This window comes from Canis lupus, chromosome 23, assembly GCF_048164855.1.
Source record: "Canis lupus baileyi chromosome 23, mCanLup2.hap1, whole genome shotgun sequence".
In the NCBI taxonomy this organism is placed as follows: domain Eukaryota; kingdom Metazoa; phylum Chordata; class Mammalia; order Carnivora; family Canidae; genus Canis; species Canis lupus.
Window position 1 is genome coordinate 35,169,094 of NC_132860.1, and position 23,786 is coordinate 35,192,879.

At 38.2% G+C, this 23,786-nt stretch overlaps 1 long non-coding RNA gene across 1 annotated transcript in view; it reads right to left on the reverse strand.

Annotated features, from left to right (window-relative positions):
• The window catches only part of LOC140615580 (uncharacterized), a 106,071-nt gene that overhangs the window by 48,230 nt on the left and 34,055 nt on the right, over positions 1 to 23,786 (reverse strand). Inside the window, exon 2 of the long non-coding RNA XR_012016089.1 lies at positions 20,287 to 20,418. This is a non-coding gene — a long non-coding RNA (uncharacterized lncRNA). The remainder of the gene's footprint in view (positions 1 to 20,286; positions 20,419 to 23,786) is intronic.

The window sequence follows — 23,786 nt, forward strand, 5'->3', positions numbered from 1 at the left end:
TGGGGCGGCTCCGGGCAGAGGGGGCTGTGCGGCCCCAGGAGCCCGATTCCAATGGTGCAGGCCCTGCAGCCCAGGGCACGGGGGACACAGCCCAGGATCCGGCGCTCCTCCCGGGACAAGCGGAGGCTGGGAGGGCCCAGGACAGCCAGGACGCTCCTGCCGCCAGGCGCCCCCCCTCCAGCCCACCAGCTGTGCAGATCGGCACCCCCCGCCCCCAGAGCATCCAGGCCCCTGTGAAATGGGAGCTGCAGTAGTTACTGCGGGAGCTGACTCCAGGGCTGGAGAGCTGGCCACCAACACTGTTGCTGCTCCTCCTGGTGTCACCCTGTGCCTGAAATGGAGCAGGGCCGTCAGGGGACAGGGGCCTCACAGGGTCAACAGCTCCCACTGAGCCGGGCACCTGGCAGGGGGCGGGGCAGCTCCCCCAGGTGCACACACCTGAGAATCAGCACAGCAGGCTCCTCCCCCAGAAGACCAGCTGAGCGAGTTCTTGACCTAGCAGCACTGGAAAGTTCCAGGGAAAGTCGAGGGATTAACGTATATAGAACCAGAGGGAACCCCTCCTTGTTGTTTTTGTTTGTTTTTGGGTTTTTGTTTGTTTTCAGGTTTTTGTTTTGTTTTTGTTTTTATCTTTTGTTCTTTGTTTTCCCCCTTTTGTCTTTTTTTTTCCTTCCTTTTTCCAGTATAACTTGTTTTTAGCCACTCTGCACTGAGCAAAATGACTAAGAAAAAAAACTCACCACAAAAGAATTGGAAATAGCACTCTCTGCCACAGAGTTACAGAATTTGAATAACAATTCGATGTCAGAAAGCCAATTCAGAAGCACAATTATAAAGCTACTGGTGACTCTGGAAAAAAGCATAAAGGATTCAAGAGACTTCATGACTGGAGAATTTAGATCTAACCAGGCCAAAGTGAAAAATCAATTAAATGAGATGCAATCCAAAACTGAAGGTCCTAACGACAAGGCTTAATGAGGTAGAAGAATCAGTGAGTGACATAGAATACAAGTTGATGGCAAGGAAGGAAGCTGAGGAAAAAAGAGAAAAACAATTAAAATATCATGAGGAAAGGTTAAGGGAAATAAATGACAGCCTCAGAAGGAAAAATCTACGTTTAATTGGGGCTCCAGAGGGCGCCAAAAAGGACAGAGGACCAGAAAGCATATTTCAACAAATCATAGCTGAGAACTTCCCTAATTTCAGGAGGGAAACAGGCATTCAGATCCAGAAGATAGAGAGATCCATCCCTAAAATCAATAAAAACCATTCAAAACCTCGACATTTAATAGTGAAACTTGCAAATTCCAAAGATAAAGAGAAAATCCTTAAAGCAGCAAGAGAAAAGAGTCCCTAACCTTTATGGGGAGAAGTATTAGGTTAACAGCAGACCTCTCCACAGAGACCTGGCAGGCCAGAAAGAGTTGGCAGGATATATTCAGGGTCCTAAATGAGAAGAACCTGCAGCCAAGAATACTTTATCCAGCAAGGCTCTCATTCAGAATAGAAGGAGAGATCAAGAGCTTCCAAGATAGGCAGAAAATGAAAGAATGTGTGGCCACCAAGCCAGCTCTGCAAGAAATATTATGGGGGACTCTGTAAAAGAAAGAGGAAGTCCAAAGAAATGATCCACAAAAACAGGGACTGAATAGGTAATATTATGACACTAAATTCATATTTTTCAATAGTAACTCTGAACATGAATGGGCTTAATGACCCCATCAAAAGGCGCAAGGCTTCAGACTGGATAAAAAAGCAAGACCGATCTATTTGTTGTCTGCAAGAGACTCATTTTAGACAGAAAGACACCTCCAGCCTGAAAATAAAAGTTTGGAGAACCATTTACCATGCAAATGGTCCTCAAAAGAAAGCAGGGGTAGCCATCCTTATATCAGATAAATTAAAGATTATCCCAAAGACTGTCATAAGAGATGAAGAGGGACACTATATCATACTTAAAGGATCTGTCCAACAAGAGGACCTAACAATCATGAATATTTATGTCCCGAATGTGGGAGCTGCCAAGTATACCAATCAATTAATAACCAAAGTTAAGACATACTTAGATAATAATACACTTATACTTGGTGACTTCACTGTAGTGCTTTCTACAATCGATAGGTCTTCTAAGCACAACATCTCCAAAGAAACAAGAGCTTTAAATGATACACTGGACCAGATGGATTTCACAGATATTTACAGAACTTTACATCGAAACACAACTGAATACACCTTCTTCTCAAGTGTGCATGGAACTTTCTACAGAATAGACCACATACTGGGTCACAAATCAGATCTCAGTGGATACCAAAAGATTGGTATCATCCCCAACATATTTTCAGACCATAATGCTTTGAAATTAGAACTAAATCACAACAAGAAGTTTGTAAGGATTTCAAACACGTGGAGGTTAAGGATCATCCTGCTAAAAGATGAAAGGGCCAACCAGGAAATTAGGGAAGAATTAAAAAGATTCATGGAAACTAATGAGAATGAAGATACCACCCTTCAAAATCTTTGGGATACAGCAAAAGCAGTCCTGAGGGGGAAATACATCACAATACAAGCATCCATTCAAAAACTGGAAAGAACTCAAATACAACGCTAACCTTGCACCTAAAGGAGCTGGAGAAAAAACAGCAAATAGATCCTACACCCAGCAGAAGAAGAGAGTTAATAAAGATTCAAGCAGAACTCAATGAAATAGAGACCAGAAGACTGTGGAACAGATCAACAGAACCAGGAGTTGGTTCTTTGAAAGAATTAATAAGATATTTAAACCATTAGCCAGCCTTATTAGAAGAAGAGAGAAAAGACTCAAATTGATAAAATCATGAATGACAAAGGAGAGATCATCATCAATACCAAGGAAACACAGACGATTTTTAAAACTTACTATGAGCAGCTATATGCCAATAAATTAGGCAATCTGGAAGAAATGGACCCATTTCTGGAAAACCACAAACTACCAAAACTGGAACATGAAGAAATAGAAAACCTGAACAGGCCAATAACCAGGGAGGAAATTGAAGCAGTCAACAAAAACCTCACAAGACGGCAGCCCTGGTGCCTCAGCGGTTTAGCGCCATCTACAGCCTCGGGCATGATCCTGGAGACCCAGGATCGAGTCCCACGTCAGGCTCCCTGCATGGAGCCTGCTTCTCCCTCTGCCTGTGTCTCTGCCTGTTTCTCACAAATAAATAAATAAATACTTTAGAAAAAAAAACCTCCCAAGACACAAAAGTCCAGGGCCAGATGGCTTCCCAGGGGAATTCTATCAAATGTTTATAGAAGAAACAATACCTATTCCAAGAAAGCTGTTCAGAAAGATAGAAAGAGATGGAATACTTCCAAACTCGTTCTATGAGGTCAGCATCACCTTAATTCCAAAACCAAAAACTCCACCAAAAAGGAGAATTATAGACCAATATCCCTGATGAACACAGATGCAGAAATTCTCAACAAGATACTAGCAAATAGGATCCAACAGTACATTAAGATTATTCACCAAGACCAAGTGGGATTTATCCCCGGGACACAAGGCTGGTTCAACACTCGTAAAGCAATCAATGTGATTCATCATACCAGCAAGAGAATAAACAAGAACCATATAATCTTCTCAGTAGATGCAGAAAAAGCATTTGACAAAATACAGCATCCATCCCTGATCAAAACTCTTCAGAGTGTAGGGATAGAGGGAACATTCCTCAGCATCTTAAAAGCAATCTACGAAAAGCCCACAGCAAATATCATTCTCAATGGGGAAGCACTGGGAGCCTTTCCCCTAAGATCAGGAACAAGACAGGGATGTCCACTCTCACCACTGCTATTCAACATAGTACTAGAAGCCCTAGCCTCAGCAACCAGACAACAAAAAGAAATCAAAGGCATTCCAATTGGCAAAGAAGAAGTCAAACTCTCCCTCTTCGCCGATGACATGATGCTGTACATAGAAAACCCAAAGACTCCACCCCAAGATTGCTAGAACTCATACGGCAATTCGGCAGTGTTTCAGGAAACAAAATCAATGCCCAGAAATCAATGGCATTTCTATACACTAACAAGAGACTGAAGAAAGAGAAATTAAGGAGTCAATCCCATTTACAATTGCACCCAAAAGCATAAGATACGTAGGAATACACCTAACCAAAGAGGTAAAGGATCTATACCCTCGAAACTACAGAACACTTCTGAAAGAAATTGAGGAAGACACAAAGAGATGGAAAAATATTCCATGCTCATGGATTGGAAGAATTAATATTGTGAAAATGTCAATGTTACTCAGGGCAATTTACACAATTAATGCAATCCCTATCAAAATTCCATGGACTTTCTTCAGAGAGTTGGAACAAATCATCTTAGGATTCGTGTGGAATCAGAAAAGACCCCGAATAGCCCGGGGAATTTTAAAAAAGAAAACCATATCTGGGGGCATCACAATGCCAGATTTCAGGTTGTACTACAAAGCTGTCATCATCAAGACAGTGTGGTACTGGCACAAAAACAGACACGTAGATCAATGGACATAATACAGAATCCAGAAATGGCTCCTCAACTCTATGGTCAACTAATATTTGACAAAGCAGGAAAGACTATCCACTGGAAAAAAGACAGTCCCTTCAATAAATGGTGCTGGGAAAATTGGACATCCACATGCAGAAGAATGAAACTAGACCATTCTCTTACACCATACACAAAGATAAACTCAAACGGATGAAAGATCTTGATGTAAGACAAGAATCCATCAAAATCCTAGAGGAGAACACAGGCAACACCCTTTTCGAACTTGGCCACAGCAACTTCTTGCAAGATACATCTATGAAGGCAAGGGAAACAAAATCAAAAATGAATTATTGGGAGTTCCTCAAGATAAAAATCTTCTGCACAGCCAAAGAAACAGTCAACAAAACTAAAAGACAACCTACAGAATGGGAGAAGATATTTGCAAAGACCTATCAGATAAAGGGCTAGTTTCCAAGATCTATAAAGAACTTATTAAACTTAACAGCAAAGAAACAAACAATCCAATCATGAAATGGACAAAAGACAGGAACAGAGATCTCACAGAGGGAGACATAGACATGGCCAACAAGCACATGAGAAAATGCTCTGCATCACTGGCCATTAGGAAAATACAAATCAAAACCACAATGAGATACCACCTCACACCAGTGAGAATGGGGAAAATTAACAAGGCAGGAAACCACAAATGTTGGAGAGGATGCGGAGAAAGGGGAACCCTCTTACACTGTTGGTGGGAATGTGAACTGGTGCAGCCACTCTGGAAAACTGTGTGGAGGTTCCTCAAAGAGTTACAAATAGAACTGCCCTATGACCCAGCAATTTCACTGCTGGGGATTTACCTCAAAGATACAGATGCAGTGAAATGCCAGGACACCTGCACTCCAATGTTTATAGCAGCAATGTCTACAATAGCCAAACTGTGGAAGGAGCCTTGGTGTCCATCAACAGATGAGAAGCTGTGTCTATGTATACAAAGGAATATTACTCAGCCATTAGAAACGAAAAATACCCACCACTTGCTTCAACGTGGATAGAACTGGAGGGTATTATGCTGAGTGAAATAAGTCAATCAGAGAAGGACAAACATTATATATATGGTCTCATTCATTTGGGGAATATAAAAAATAGTGAAAGGGAATAAAGGGGAAAGGAGAGGAAATGAGTGTAAATATCAGTGAGGGTGACAGAACATGAGATATTCCTAATTCTGGGAAATGAACAAGGGGTAGTGGAAAGGGAGGGGGCTGGGGGGGTTGGGGTGACTGGATGACAGGCACTGAGGGGGGCACTTGACAGTATGAGCACTGGGTGATATGGTATATGGGGCAAATTGCACTCCAATAAGAAAAATGGTCTATCAGGCATTTATTGAGCTGCCTATGTTTCTAGACAATGAGATTCAGAGATATAAGGTATGGCTACATCCTAAGGGATTTCTGGTCCAATAAGGGAAACTGAGCTATCAACAAATGAGGTTAATAAATTATGTTTATTTCGCTTCCATTGTAATGCTTGAAAGAGTTACACAGTGCAAGGAACAGTCAGTTTTATGCAAAGATACAAAAAGACTTCAGAAAATAAGTAACATATTAAATCTCAGAAATAGATAAGTGGTATTACCAGAGGGACAAGGGACTACAGGTAGTTGTATGTAGATCAAAGGGCATTTGGGTTCTTTAGTCCTGAGCACTTCAAGTAGTACTATGAACTAAAGTTTAGGGGACAGTGGAAGCAGAAATAAGACTAAAGATGAAGTCATATAAGAGTCTAATCTCTGGTAGTAGCAGTGAAGATGGGCAGATGATTTCACAGATGTCAAGGATATAGAGTTTTCAACCTGTCTATATAGGAAAGATAAGAAAGAGAAAGTTTTTTGCTTTGATACCTTGGAAATCAATAACAGAAATAGGGAATAAAAGAGGAGCATATCATGGGAAAGGACATCAAATTCTGTCTTTGCTGATGGGCTTGAGAGTCTATGTAACATCCATATGAAGAAGGGAAGTAGGCAGGCATATAAGTAAGACAGTATCTCAGAAGAAAGGTCCAGCCAAGAGATATTACAGAGTAAGGATCAATCATATTTGGTTGATGGTAGATAAAATTATATGAATGGATAGCTTTGTACAGATAGGGTAGACAGAATGAGAAGAGAAAAAGGCCGACTGAGTACTAAGTACTGACATTAAGATATGCTATAATGGTCAGAAAGAAGGAAAGACATCAGAAGATAAAGACTAAAAGTCACATAGATAAGAAGTCACTTTATCCTGGTTTCCTTTTAAGAACCAAAAGAAAAGAGTTTAGAGAATAAGAAGGGTAGTCAGCCACTCAAATGCACAGTGAGCTCAAGGAAGAAAAGAGACAGGAAGAAAAGCAAGGCTTCTGCAAAGAGAATTTAAAATACCTTTTAAGGGCTCCTGAGTGTCTCAGTTGGTTAAGTGTCTACCTTCGGCTCAGGTCATGATCCCAGGGTCCTGGTATCAAGTCTACCATCAGGCTCCCTCCTCAGCAGGGAGTCTGCTTCTCCCCCTACCTCTCCCCCTGCCCCTGCTCTCTCACACTCTCTTGCTCTCTTTCTCTAATAAATAAAATCTTTAAGAAATAAAAAATAAAATACCACTTAAAATATCACTTAATAGAGAGACAAAAGATGAAGAGAATTAACATTAAAATAAGAATGAGGGAATGATGAAAATGCAAGGAATGTAAGAGGCATTAAGAAGCCATAATTTGGGCCGCCCGGGTGGCTCAGTGGTTTGGTGCTGCCTTCAGCCCAGGGTGTGATCCTGGAGACCCTGGATCGAGTCCTGCATCGGGCTACCTGCATGGAGTCTGCTTCTCCCTCTGCCTTTGTCTGCACCCCTCTCTCTCTGGGTCTTTCATGAATAAATAAATAAAATCTTTTTTAAAAAAGTCATAATTTGGGGGTGCCTGGGAGGCTCAGTCAGTTAAGCAGCTGCCTTCAGCTCAGGTCATGATCTCTAGGTCCTGGGTTACAGTCCTGTGTGGGACTTTCTGCTCAGCAAAGAATCTGCTTCACTCTCTTGCTCTGCCTCTCCCCCCACTTGTGCAAGAGTGCTTTCTTTCTCTCCATAAGTAAATAAAATCTTTTTTAAAAAAAAGTCATGATTTGTGTTCATACATATTGGGTAGGAGGGCTACGAAGAGATTACCTCACCAAAGTCTCTAGATTATGCGACACACCTCACTAAAAGGAAATAACACAGAAGGAATGAGTCTGATGATCAAAAAAAAAAAAAATTTGTGTTTTAAATGACTGTGGTATATCCAGGGTAGAGTCCACAGAAGTTTATTTAAAAAAGAAAAAGAGAAAAAGACATAGATCCTGCTGAAAAGAAAGTGAGTGGCTAGAGATATACACTAGCGGTCTAAGTTGAATAAAGAATTGAAGTCATGAAGGGAAGAACACTGGAAAAAAAGTCAAAGGAAAGAAACCACTCCTTCAAAGAAGGAATGAAGAGCTGTTGGGCTAAGAGAAAATTTAGTTTTCTAAATTTTCTACATGAAAATGTAGTTTAACATTTCAAGAGTTAGAGTGGTACGTGCAATAACTACCATATGACTTTGGTAGTGAAATAGCTGGAATAAAGGAAAAAATTACTGGAGCCCGTGAGGTCAGGAAGATTCCAGGCTAATATGGATCAACCACTTGGCTATGGAAATTATTTAAAAGAACAAGGGTTGAAAGAGAAGTAAAAATAATGGCCAGGAGTAAAAGTCTTTGATGAAAATGAGGGAGTAGCCAGGAGTTCAGGAAATGGGAGCCATGCAAAGCTATATGTATGACCTAGTCAAACATCATGAGCCTCTTAGGTAGAGCTGTTTTATAAAAGGCAGGAGGATAGAGCAATGGTTTGCATGTGACAATGGGAAAAGTAAATAATGTCGGCAGAACTTCAAGGACCTTTCAGGCACATGATAGAAGAGAACAGCCAGGTTTAGAGAAGCAAATTCCAGGCAGAAGAGCCAGAGTTCTGCTGAGAGTTCAAGAGTAAAGGTCCCATGGAAAGAATGTGGAGATAGAACCAGTAGAGGGCAAGCACTCTGCAGAATGAGGATGGCAATATTTTTAAAAGTAAGCTAAAGATGGAGGCTCTTGCCTTTTACTCACATGATAGGATGAGGCTCACCTGAGAAATTATGGGGCCATTCTTCACAATGGGCATGGGATACCAGAAGCCTGATGAGGTGGTTGTCTTCATCTTACATGAATTGGTTGTTGAGGCTCTTAAAAGGAACCTGTGGTAACAAAGAGTGCATGCTCTCTGATCTCTGAGGAGCCCACAGGGAAGGAGCAGAGACAGTCTGAGAAGCAAATACCTGCTTACATGGTAGAATGATGTTATCATACTGATGGATTTCAGGAATCCTGCCCTCATCTGGTTTCTGCTACCCTTTCTTAGCAATTCCAAGTGTTCTCTACCGAATCTTTTACAATCCTCTCTTTTTTAAAAAAAGAATTATTCATGTGCATGCTACCTTGCTTGAGCAATGAGGTAGGAAGCAGGGAGGATAGAGTAGCAAGACTGGTTGTAAAAGACAACTGTTAACACACTGGCAGACATTCACTATCTTGGGTGTGAAGCTATCCAGAATGACAGCAGGAAGTGGGACAAAAATGAAAATTATGACCAGGCACAAAAGTCCTTAAGAATCTGAAGTTCAAGAGATTGTAGTTTTATGGCACTTACTGCGGGTTACTTTCATGATAATTGAGATGGTGTAGCAGCAGCTAGGACCAATTCAGGGGCTCATTTTCCTTACTGGTAAAATGAAAATTATAAAATGTACATTTTATATATGGCAAAACTGTTTGGAGAATTAGATGAGATAATATGTATAAAAATTCTTAGCATGATGCTAAACAGGTTGCAGATTCTTGAATCTGATAATGTGTAACATATATTTTTATATATAACTGTTCTCTCTACACTTCATTTTAATCCTACAGAAGGCCAGTGACTTGAAATGGGTTTTGTGGAGCCAAATATTCCACCAATTATTGCCCATCCAGTTGTCTTTTAACAATCCCCAATTAATCCTTATCTCTCTATGTATTAATTCTAAATCTTCAGTTCTCTCTGGCTAACAATTGCATCATTCATTCCAAAATTAGCATATAAATGCTAGCATATATAACACTACCCCATATGTATATATTAAAATATGTGCGCATATCATGGTAGGAAATTAATTTTCCCTCTATTACCCTAAACTCATTTTGTTGTTTATTTTCAATTTGCTTTGTTCATTGGATTTTTAAACCAATTTACTGATGTGTCACCACCATTCTAGAAAGTAAAGGCTTAAAAAAAAAAATTCTCTAAAATTAAAATAAAACTTACATCAAAAGAGGTTCTATGAAGATGATTCAAAGGGATCATGTATCTGGCTAATTCAATGCGTGTCATATGGCTGGAGCTCTATATAATTATACAAATAACTTTTTTTTTTCTTTTGATATGGAGGCAGCTTAAAGAGGAAGGTAGGGTAGGAGTTTTGTATCTAAAAAACATGAGTTAATATTAGGGCTCTTCTCTTTACCAGTCATAGGACCCTCGTCAAGTTATTCAATTTCTCTAAGCCATATTCCTCCTTTCAGAACAAGGGGATAATATGGACTTCACAGGGTCACTGTAAATAAAATGAGATTATATCTGGAAAGAGTCTGGAACAGTGCATAACATACTAGAGTTGCTCAAAAAAATAATTTTATAAAACCATATAATTTTCTAAGTGCATATTTTTCAGACTTTTGCAGATTTTTATTTTACATTTAATCCCCCATAGAACAGTAAGTCAAACTTTCTATGATTAGGAGAAACTGGCATTTCCCAAAATGAGGGAAAAGACAACCTTGTCAAGGTTTTTAGGACTTAAGCCATCTCTCAAAAGCATCTGAAAGGCTTTATTATTGCTCTTGCTTTGCTCCTATTAATCAATACTGATACCTTACATCAGTATTGTAATTTTTACTTTTAAAAAATGCTTTCGGGCAGCCCCAGTGGCGCAGCAGTTTGGTGCCGCCTGTAGCCTGGGGTGTGATCCTGCAGACCCGGGATCGAGTCCCACATCGGGTTCCCTGCATGGAGCCTGCTTCTCCCTCTGCCTGTGTTTCTGCCTCTCTCTGTGTGTCAATAAATAAATAAAATCTAAAAAAAAAAAAATGCTTTCAAGAAATTCATCTTACGCTATTCATATAATACTCCCTCGGTTTAATGAGGATGTACATTACCATCTCCATTCTAGAAATGAGGAACTGAGGATAAGAAACTAATTCATCAAGGTCAAACAGCTGGTAAGTGTCAGAGCTGGAATTTGAATCTTGTCTTTCCAACTCCAAGGCCCATGTTCTTTTCACACAATCAGTTGGAATGGCAAAGTCCAACTTAAAATTATATCTCAAAATTGTAATTTCATGAATTATATTAGATCATAGCTGCCTCTCACATTAGTTAATACTATTTTTAGAATGCTAATTTTCCCTATATGACACCACTAAAATAAACAGTCAATTTAATACATTTCTTTAATACAGTCATAAAGTCACAGAACATCAAAAATGGAGGAACTGTAAAAAAGCATCTAGTCCAATCTCAGGGCAAGAATTCAAACCAAGAAATGTTAAGAGATATACTCAAGATTATACTTATTAATGTCACGTCAGAGGTAACCATAGTCTCTACATTCTGGGCCATTGTCACTCTTTATACTGATCTCCTAGACAAGGACAAAAATGACACCGAATTTCTTTTGCTTCTTTATTTAAAAACTTATTTGCTCTGAATCTCTGACATAATTTTGTCTTCTAGTAAATTAAAATGAGATACTCTGGAAATCAGAAATTTTTATTTAAATTTGTTTAGCATTTTCTCTAAGCATTATTCAATGTGTAAAAAAAAAGAAACATTATTCATTTAAATGTATCACTTTTAGTCTATAAGTTCAGATTTAAGTACATACTGTATTTTAATTAGAAAGAGAAAAGTTAGAACAATTTCATGTTATTCCTGGGATTTAAAATTATTTTCTTGAAGCAAACTTCACTTTAGAAGTGAATTTTGAACACTCTGTCTTGATTTCACAAGTAATGTAAAATTTTCCCCATTATTCTGCCATCACAAATGTAGTAACTAGACACATTTGATGCTGTCATGATATGATTGTAACTAGGATTATTAATATACCAGAATCTGTTGCAACATTCCCAGTTTAACGGTTATTTTCCTTCCTTTTCACTTTTTTATCAAAGCAATAGAGCATAACCCAGACATAAAAATTCATCCTTTTTACATGCATCTTTGTAACACTAGTTCATACAATTGTCCTTTCTTCTAACAGTTATTTTCTTCAACTTGGAGAAAGCTTCTGGGACCTGACATATACCATCTCTCTTCCTTTTGGGAAATTTAAACTTTAGAATTGGCTTAACACAAACTAAAAGTTATAACCTACAAGTGTAATAATTGCCTAGGAGGTAGGGTGTACAAAGAAAAGTACTGGCTTTCACGTGAGACACATGAGGTTTTAAGCCCCAGTTCCTCCACATAATAAGCTTTGTAACCTTCAGCAGCTTTAATTTCCACATTTTTAGACTATAGATAATAAAGCCTACCTTACAGAGAAGCTGCAATTATTAAAGGATATAAAGTCCATAAATAACCTAGTTTTTAGTATGCATTCATAGTATACCTTTAAGAAATATTGAAATAAAATAATAGTAATGAAAACCTAACATACTGCCGAAGACATTCACTAAACTGGAAACATGGTGTCAGACTATGCTGAAAGTTTTTATTACTCTCTTCTAAGTTTGAAGCAAATCATTCAAAAGAAGGGAGTGAATAATCAGGGGATTTGTCTCAATTCTTTCATCATTCATCCAAAAGTTATTTAGTAAAAACCTCCAAAAAGCTAGGCATTATGCAAGATACAGAAGACACAGCAGCAAGTTCTAAGATATTTCCCTGTGAAGCTCATAAATGCATAATAAGTAGAAAAAAATAGGTTATAGAAAATTATTGTTGAGGATATCTAGGTGGGTTTCCACCAAAGAGACCCCAAGATAAGGATTTGAGTACAAGTAATATATTTAGTACCTAAGGTAAGGGAGTGGGGAAGTGAGAAAAGCCAATAAAGAATGCCTTGATGGAACGCCTGGGTGGCTCATTGGTTGAGCATCTGCCTTTGGCTCAGGGTGTGATCCCAGTCCTGGGATCAAGTCCCACATCAGGCTCCCTATGAGGAGCCTGCCTCCCCTTCTGTCTATGTCTCTGCCTCTCTCTGTGTGTCTCTCATGAATAAATAAATAAAATCATTTTTAAAAATACCTTGAATAATACCATATTGTATACTTGAAATTTGCTATGAGAGCAGATCTTAAATCTCCTCACACACACATGCACACACACCCCATGTAACTATGAGGTGATGAATGTGTTAATTAGCTTGATTATCATTTCACAATGTATATACATTTCAATCCATCATATTGTACACCTTAAATATACACAATTTTTATTTGTCAATTACATTTCAGTAAAAACAGTGGGTGAGATTCAACCTCCCCCACGAATGCCTCAGTGGGTTACCATGTGGGAAACTGGAGCTGAATCTCACTGTCAACCCTCAGAGAGACAGTGTAGCACATATTATTGAGCTGTTCCATCAATAGGGGAGAAAGCTGGTCTACCAAATCCAGCCCTAAAGGCTGAGGGTTACTTCTCAGGGCAATAACTGTAGTACTTCCAGCCCACCCCACCCACAACCCCAGCAAACACTTGTAGTCTGAATAAAGATTTCTAAAGAGGGACACAAACATTTGAAGCAGTAAGCTATATCTGCATGTACAGGAAACTATCCACAAAGATGCAGATTTCTAAGGTAGGCTTAGAAGATATGGGTGGGGTCCAACTGCATTTTCTATAAATGGGTTGCCATTGAAAATAGGGTGGTATACAAGGTCCTTTCTGAGAGATAGCAATATGATGAGACAAAAAAAAGTAAGGAAGTGAGACATGCAAACATCTAGGTATAGAGCATTCTAAGCAAAGGGAAAACAAATTACAAATTAAAATACCATAAGCCAGAAGCAAGCTTGACAAGTTCAAGAAAGCATGGGAGTAAATGATCAAGAAGAAAGTGCTAAGAGGTAGAGATCAAAGATAATCTGCCAAGAGCCAGTCATACAGAGCCCTGTAAACCATAATAGAGTTTGCACTTTAATCTAGATGAAACAAAAATCCACTGGAGGAGTATTAAGAAATGATGTAAATCAATTTACAGTTTAACTTTAGTTCAAAGTCCATTGGAAAATGGACTACGAGGGGAAATAAGAGTGTAAGGAAGGAGACTAGTCAGGAGGTTAACACAATATTCTAGAAGGAGAATTTAGTATCAGTGGAAATGGTGAGAAGGGAACAGATTTGGGATATACTTCACATAGTAGAGCCAAGAGATCTTTCTAATGAAAGAGAAGAGTCAGAGTTCTAGGACTAAAAAATAATCATAAAACTAAAAGCCAAAGGAAGAATTTTTTGGTTACTGAGAAACCGAAGAAGTAACTCTCATTTTTGATTGAAGCTCTGTAACTGCCTATATCAAGCCCTACTGAAAAAAAAAAAGTGGGAGAGGGGGATCCCTGGGTGGCGCAGCGGTCTGGCGCCTGCCTTTGGCCCAGGGCGCGATCCTGGAGACCCGAGATCGAATCCCATGTCGGGCTCCCGGTGCATGGAGCCTGCTTCTCCTCTGCCTATGTCTCTGCCTCTCTCTCTCTCCCTCTGTATGACTATCATAAATAAATAATAAAAAAAATATAAAGTGCTGATGCTTTAAAAAAAAAAAGTGGGAGAGGAAATATAAATGGCAGATTCACATCACAGTGAGGTAGCTGTCTCTCCAGATCATTGGGGAAAAAAAGGATTACATTACAGGCTAAAGCATGAGAACCTGAAGATTAACAAGACCACGAAGTATCCATTTCCAGTAAGTACCAAGGAAGAATTAGGGACAGAAGTGGTCTGCCCTGAAGGAGAGGAATGGGTTATCATTGACATTAATTAGAATTGCTGGCCCATAGCGATCATAAAAAGCAGACAATTTTCAATCAGTTTTATTATTGTTTATGCATATTCTTACAATGTGTGCATTTATTCCCGCATCAGGGATGGATCATTCATATCAATTCTTGGTAGCCACTGCCAGGGCCCAGAAAATGAAATGACTATAATTAAGATGATAATATTAGCAAATCATTATTAAACAATAATTAGATGCTAAGAGCTTTAGCTGTTTTACATTTTTATAAACAATATAAATGTTTAATACATTAATTAATAACATAATAATATTATAATAATACTAAGTAGTAGACCCTGTTACTATTCCCATTTCACAAATTAGAAAGCCAAGGTTAGTAGAATTTAAGAAAAATGATCGAGTTCAGGGCACCTAGGTGGGTCAGTGGGTTAAGCATCTGCCTTCGGCTCAGATCATAATCCCAGGGTCCTGGAATCGAGCCCCATGTTGGGCTCCCTGCTCAGTAGGGAGTCTGCTTCTCCCTCTCCCTCTGCTTGCACCCTCTGCTCATTCTATCACTCTCCCTCTCAAATAAATAAATAAAATCTTTGAAGAAGAAGAAGAAAAGAAGGAAGAAGAAGAAGAAGAAGAAGAAGAAGAAGAAGAAGAAGAAGAAGTAGAAGAAGAAGAAGAAGAAGAAGAAGAAGAAGAAGAAGAAGAAGAAGAAGAAGGAGGAGGAGGAGAAAAAAGAAGGAGGAGGAGGAGGAGGAGGAGGAGGGGGAGGAGGAGGAGGAGAAGGAGGAGAAGAAGAAAAGAAACTTGATCAAGTTCACACAATTGTTAAATGGCCAGGCCAAAGATTCAAACCCCTGTCTGACTAACTCCAAAACACAAGATCTTAATTTTTCACTATTCATTTAATTTCGAATAATGCAGCATATTTTAACATTTTTAGATTAAAAATTCAATTTTAACATTCCACAAGCAAAAAAAAAAAAAACATTCCGCAAGCAAGTCCAATGATGCGGTTATGTTTAATGTTGCTGAGGCATGAATTTAATCACATATGCTGAGGGTCTTGGAAGTGAGACATCACTGTGCTTGTGAGAGTGAGCATGATCTCATCCAGTGCCCCCTCTCAAGGAGAGAATGGCCATTCTCACTCATCATGGTTAATAAATAAGTTGTGAGAGGGGTTGCCAACTTTTGGTTCTTTGTGAAGGAAAAAAAATAGACTCAAAGAAGACAATTATTTATGCTATTGACAAGATTAAAAAGGAGTTAAAATATCTAAGTAATAGTTTACCAGAAAATGGAAATTTTAAGTAATTTAAACTATATACAATGTTACATGTAGTAGTGTTCACATCTAGGGCAGACACAATCATAGTTAGGAAATTTAGAGATATAAAGTAATTTATCCAAGGCTACAGAGCTGTGAAAAACAGCACTATATACACTCTGCTATATTTCCTCAAAAATGATCATTATATGGTCTCATTCATTTGGGGAATATAAAAAATAGTGAAAGGGATTAAAGGGGAAAGGAAGGAAAATGAGTGGGAAAAACCAGAGAGGGTGACAGAACATGAAAGACTCCTAACTCTGGGAAACGAACAAGGGGTGGTGGAAAGGGAGGTGGGTGGGGGGTTGGGGTGACTGGGTAATGGGCACTGAGTGGGGCACTTGACGGAATGAGCACGGGGTGATATACTATATGTTGGCAAATCAAACTTCAATAAATAAATATACATATTTTTTAAATGATCAAGGGAGTTAAATTGGTATCCTGGCAGCATTCCTTCTACAAACTGTAGAGGCATCTTCCTCCCAACCCCAGCCATATTCCTGTACCTCCTCCATAGATGGAATAGCTAATGTAATTGTTCAAAGTCCTAGAAACCATCAAAGGCCACTGTATGTTAATAAAGCAGCAAGCTGGCACTGGACTGCTTTCTATATTTATATGGTTAAAAAGCATAGGCAGGGTCTAGCCTCTCAGGATTCTGGTTTTTTCTTTCACTTCCTCCACATATTCAGTAGATTAGCTAAGTTTAGCCAAGTCTACACCACTCCTAAGGCCATGCAGCTAGCCAGAGAGGTAATAAAAGCCTTGCTTAGGTCTCATGCCTGAGCCTCAACTCCCTACCTAACCTCTAGCAGAGGTTTATATTAGGGAATCAGGTACTTACACAGCTAATGACAAAGTGGTACTTTACTTCTCAATCTGCTATTGTCCCCTGTGTATAGAGCCCCTTGGAAGACTCACAGGAGAAGGAACAACTGGCAGTGCAGGATTCATGACATAATACCATCAACATCCACCCCAAATTATAAAGCCAAGTGACAGGCTGTTTTCCAAGTTACTACCAAATGCCATATGTTACTTAGTGATAATTACTGCTTATGATAAAACCCAACAGAAACAATGATAATTACATGGTGAGGCAACCGTGTTATCTCTCATGCACCTGGAATATAATGCCTGTCATCACAGTGGCGACAAGAGGGATTAGGCTTCCCTCTGCTCCAATGCTCTCATGGTGAGATTTTCCTCTACTGGATAAAAAGATTTGTTGTCATTTTAATAATATAGCATTATGGGCTTTTGAAGTTCTGAAGGTTGATGCTAGGCATTTTTATTCATCCTTTGATTTTAAAAAAGACTAGAGGCATTTTTCCCACGTCGAACATATGGAAACACAAAACTGGTGGCACAAGGGGACCCTTTCTGTACAATCCAAGTTAGGAGATACACTAGGTACATACGTAGGCTATAGACTTCAAATCTGGGCTCTGTCACCTGCTAGCTGTAAGACCTTGGACAGATAGCTAGTAAGCTTGTCTTCTCACTTCTCCAAGTCTCATTCCTTAGTTATAAAATAGACATAATAACAACTATCTTACAGGATGGCTGTGAAGATTAAATAAGATTATGCTTCACACAAAGCCTAACATTGAGGGGATGCTCACAAATATTATTTTATTGCTCTGACAGGTTTGCTCCAGATCTTAGAGGAGACCTTCTTCTCCCCTTCTTTACTTCAGAATATTTTTCTTAATTTTTACAAATTCTCAATAGCCAAAAGGTCAAGCTATTAGGTAAAGGGAAAGAGGACAAGAAGTCACTTCTTCTGCTTCTATAAAAGACCTTTGACCTGAACTCAGCTGATGAAGATTCCTCATGGTTCTGTATAGTTCAGGTCAACTCACTAGGAGAAATATGTATTGTAACTTGGAACCAAACTTCAGCACATAATTATAAGTATCCCCACCATCAAGCATTCATTTATGGCACCTCATAGCCCTGAACAGGGGATCTGGGATCTCAGGAAATTGACATCTTGAATTATTAGATAATTATTATTAGATAATAATTCAATTATTATAATAATAATAACCAACACAATTCTTTGATTTAAACGCTGTTATAAGACTGAAAGTTGAACATGATGATCCTCCTTTCAGAGGAAGGAAGAATCAGAGACTCAGAGAAGTTGTTACATATCAAAGGCCACACCTTCAGAAAGTTGAGAATCCAATCCAAGTCTTCTGTCTACAGACCCAAGTCTTTCCCTGGCTGCTCATTTCTATAAGACTCACATCAATGAGGTTGATGTGCTGACCAGGCAAAAAAGGTTTAGGTCATTTTCAATAAAAGTAATTTCATTGATCCCTGACAAAGCTATTCTAATTCAGCAGGTTTATTTTTAATGATCATAAACAAAAAGCTTACATTATCTTTTAAGTAAATAAAATGGGTTTTAACACTTTTGAGCTAAAACATAAAAAACAGCATTTTGCTCAAATATTTACATCTATATTTGTACCAGAAAGCCTATTTATGAGCCTAATGAGAGCAGCAGGGCTCAGTGACAGAAGCAGCATAATTGGCCTCCTGTTCCCTTTTTTATGGGTTTCCACTTCCCTACCATCCAGCCAGAGTCCATTTCTCCTCCTCCCAGGAGAAAAAGTGAGTGATGAGCATTTCAACAAACCCTTTCACATTTTTGCTGCTTCTCTGGGCATTTCCTACCACTTTTATAGGTTATGCACCATTGAAATCAGTAGCCCTATAGAAATATGGTCAAGGAAATTTGATGTTTGCTCAAAAGTGGACTTGATTTATCAAGCTAATAAGTATAAATAGAATTACACAATTCTGGAAATATCCTTAGGTACAATATGAATGGTTTTAAAAAGCAATATAATTTTCATTTCCAACCTTTTCCGAAGCCCCTCTCCCCTTCAAGAGCCAGCTCCCTGACATCTGCTTTGTAAAGCCCCTGCTGACTACCTGATCAAAGGGACCACCCTCCATCTAGTAGAGAGTCTTCCTGCTTCCTTATCTTATGGGGGGCCAGATTTTGATAATTTACCTGGACACAGTTAAGTGCCCAAAAAATATATATTGAAAATATACATACAAGAATAAACATAGTAGGGAAAAAATGAGATTGATGTGTATCTAGCAAATTTGCTAAAATGCCAAGACTGGACACCTGGGATTCAAGCTCTGACTTTGTACTCATTGAGGTCTAGAACTTCCTAAGTTTTTATAACATTTCATTCATACACTACTCCAAGCAAACATGTATTAAGTATGCAGTCTGTAACAGGCTCTGTGGCAAGGCTCAAGAACACAGAATAAAGAAATAAAGGGGCACAGTATCCAACATTGGTGTTCATAGTTTAGGGACGGGCAAGGGGGTGGTGAGGCAGGGCGGTAGACAGCAATGGTGAAGAAGAAATGTAAATAAACATGACTATTTGATAAGGGCTACACAGAATGATTTGTAAGATGCTATAGAATTACAAAGAAAGAATTTCACACTCCATGGGGAGGCCAAAACAGACTTTTTCACCGAGGAAGGGAAACTGGCCCAAAAGAATGAGTAGTGTTTTTAATGCAGACACGGAAAAGAAAGACACTCCTGGCATAGGGTACTCCATAAGCAAAGAAAGAGTGGCATTTTAGATACATAGAATGCTGTACTTTAGTATGACTTCAGCATGTGAGGAAGGGCAAGAAGGAAGACTAGAGAAACAGGCAGGAAGCAAATCATGGGAGGGCTTGTTTATCATCTAGAAATCAGAACACAGTGAAGAGCCACAGAAAGCATTCAATGGTGTTTACCAATCATGAGTGAATTAGAATACATGTCTATGCTTCCATGTGTCTTCAGATCTTCCTCAGAAGAGAGTCATTCCAAAAAGGGCAATCAGAGAAGACTAATGAGGAAGAGTCACCGATTAGGCAGTATAAGTCATGCAGCTCAGGGAAGAGCTTGGCCTTTGAAAGGCAAAAAGAAGGTGTGGAGCCAGATCCTGGAAATAACAATACAAATGAGGAGGGCTGGAGCACTGAGACTGTAGCAATCAGAGAGAGAAGCAGCATATAAGGATGGAAATAGAGGAAGCCTGGAGCCAAGGACAGAAGCAACAAAAATGACTTCCTCCTTTAAGAGCCCACTTCCTATGGTGTCTCAGCCAAGGTTTCTAAAACTGTGACCCACAACAGGGCACTGCTATCTACCACCTGGGAACAAACAAAAAAATATGTCAGAAACTGGGAAGGGATCATTGTAGCTCATGGGCAGGTTATCCATGGCACAGTTCAAGCCTGAATCTGTTTTGTAATTCATGTCTCAGTTCAAATGTCGCCTCCTCACTGACCCTTCTGTCTCTAAAACAGCCCCTCCTCATATATAAGTCACTCACCAGGGATTTGTCATTGTCCTCACAGCTCTCAGCAGTCTCTGAAATTACGTGGTTTATTTATTTACTTCTGTATTTTCAGTTTCTCCCCATTAAAACAGTGGCCACATCTGTTGTCTGTTCCTAGGAGAAGATCTGAGGAAGTACATAAACATTGTGTTCACTGTTAAGCACTATGTAAAAGTTAGTTACTGCTATCTATATATTTAGTAAGTTTTTATTTATCCAGCTTTCTTCTTGTTTCTTTTCAATATTTCTTCTACTACATTTTGGCTTACAAAAATATATCTTCCATCCAAAGCTGGCATAAATATACTATTCCACTCCCAGATTTTTCCAAGCTCGAAATATTTAACTCTCTTATCCCTCTGAAAATTATCTTAGTGTAGAGGATAAGGAATGCAATCAAGTTAATATATTTCATATATTGGCATCCAACTACCCACTAGTATATCCAATAATCATTTCTTTTCTCATTATTATAACACTTTGGTTAAATCTTCAGGCCCTAAATGTATTCAGTCTTTCTTTAAAAAGTATTTTTAAACATCTACTAAACTAATTTAAATCTCTTTCTGAATTCATCAAATTTTCAATTCTGTATCATGTAGCTTTGACAGTCACTTTCTAAAATGCCTTAAAATCTTATATAGCAATGACACTGTCATTGCCTTTAAAGAAAAAGCTTTTAGTACTCTTACCCACCATTACATAAAGATTTATATTTAAAAAAATCTTAAGATCTGGAATATTCTGCAAAAGTATAAATTACACCATAAATAAAATGAAGTAGAAGAAGTAGCAGAAAGAGGAATTAAGAAAACAATCCCATTTACAATTGCACCAAAAATAACAAAATACCTAGGAACAAACTTAAGGAGGTGAATAACCTGTACTCCAAAAACTATAAAAAGGTGATGACAGAAACTGAAGACAACACAAAGAGAAAAATATTCCATACTCATGAACGGCAAGAATATTGTTAAAATGTCCACATAACCCAAAGCAATCTACAGATTTAAGGCAATCTCTACCAAAATACAAACATTTTTCACAGAATGAGAACAAATAATCCTAAAATTTGTATGAAACCACAAAAGATTCTGACTAGCCAAGAATATTGAAAAAGAAGAAAACAACAGGAAGTATTACAATCCCAGATTTCAAGATATACCACAAAACTGTAGGAATCAAAATAGTATGATACTGGCACAAAAATAGACACATAGATCAATAGAACAGAATAGAAAACTCAGAAATAAACCTACAATTATATGGTCAATTGATCTATGACAAAGGAGATTAAAATATCCAATGGGAAAAAGAGCATTTTCAATAAGTGATGTTGAGAAATCTGGACAGCTACATGAGAAAGAATAAAACTGGACAACTTTATTATAGTTTCTTACACAAAAATAAACTCAAAATGGATTAAAGGCCTAAATGTGAGACCTGAAACTGTATAATTCCTCAAAGAAAATATTGGCAGTAATTTCTTTGACTTTGGCCATGGAAACATTTTTCTAGATATGTCTCCTGAGGCAAGGGAAACAAAAGCAAAATCAAGCTATTGGTACTACACTACATCAAAATAAAACCTTTTGCACAGCAAAGGAAACCATCAACAAAACAAAAAGGCAATTCACCAAACAGGAGCAGATATTTGCAAATGACATACCCAATGAGGGGTTAATATCCAAAATATACAAAGAATGTATACATTTCGATACCAAAATCACAAATAATCCAATTACAAATGGGCAGAAGGGTGCCCAGCTGGCTCAATCAGTATAGCATGCAACTCTTAATCTTGAGGTCATGAGTTTGAGCCCCGTATGTGGTGCAGTTTACTTAAAATTAAAAAAAAAAAATGGGCAGAAGACATGAGCAGACATTTCTCCAAAGAAGATTTCCAGATGGCCAACACACTCTTGAAAAGATGCTCAACATCACTCATCATCAGGGAAATGCAAATCAAAACTATGATGAGCTATCACCTTATATCTGTCCTAACGACTAAAATTAAAAACACAAGAAACAACAAATGTTGGCAAGGATGTGGAGAAGAAGGAACCCTCCTGCATGGGAATGCAAACTAGTACAGCCACTGTGGGAAAAAAAAAATATTGAGATTCTTCAAAAAATTAACAATTTCCATATGATCTAGCAATTCCATTTCTGGGAACTTACCCAAAGAATGAAAAACACTAATTTGGAAAGATACATCCACGCCTATGTTTATTGCAGCATTATTTACAATAGTGAACATATAGAAGTAATCCAAGTGTCCACGAATAGATGAGTGGATAAACAAGTGATACCTACATGCACGCACAAAATGGAATGCTACTCAGCAATAAAAAAAATAATGAAATCTTGCCATTTAAAACAACATGAATGAATATAGAGGCTATAATGCTAAAAGAAATAAGTCAAAGACAAACATCATATGATTTCACTCATATGTGGAACTTAAAAAACAAAACAAATTAAAAAGAGACAAACTAAGAAACAGACTCTTAACTCTAGAGAACAGACTGATGGTTGCAGGTGTGGGGGAGGAGATGTTTAAAATAGGTGAAGAGGATCAAGAGTATGCTTATCTTGATGAGCACGGAGTAATGTATTGAATTGTTTAATCACTATATTGCACACTTGATAATATAACACTATGTTAATTATACTTGAATTTTAAAAATATTTTTAAAATTTAAGAAAAATAAAATATAAATGAACTAGGAGATAGTACCACCTTTATAATACTCGGTATAACCTGTCAGGAAGAAGGCGTAGCTCTCCTTTTATTCATAACTTTGTTTTTCCCATTGAGGCTACATAATTTCTTTTTATGAAAAAAAAAACGTGTTTTAGAAAAAAAAACATTAAGTATAAATATAGAAATAATAGGCAACATGAGGGATGGAAGCATTGACCAGTTTTATGAAAAGTATTTTTTTTTCAGCAATCCCCAAGCTCTACATTAATAGAATATAAGCAGGAATGCAATCGATTTCTGCAGATTTGTTGTAAATCTTGTATCTCCTTATTGTTATCAATAATTTTAGTTGAATATTTAGAGATATAACCAAATGAATGACTCATTCATTTCCTATTGTCATTTCTTTCAATCACTGAAAATGCTTTGTTGATTGCCAAGTGTGTGCTGCACACATTGGATACATGCTATTCTCTGCTACACACAAAAGCTATTCTCTTGCTTTTTGTTCAGGACCTAAAAGCAAGCCAGTGATTGAAGGCATAGGATAGTAAGGAGAGTTTGTTGCTAAGGATAGGATGTAATGTATTTTCTTTTTTTTTTAAGATTTTATTTATTTATTCATGAGAGACACAGAGAGAGGCAGAGACATAGGCAGAGGGAGAAGCAGGCTCCCTGTGGGGAGCCTGATGTGGGGACTTGATTCCAGGATCCTGGGATCATGACCTGAACCAAAGGCAGATGCTCAACTGCTAAGCCATCCAGGCATTCCAGGATATAATGTATT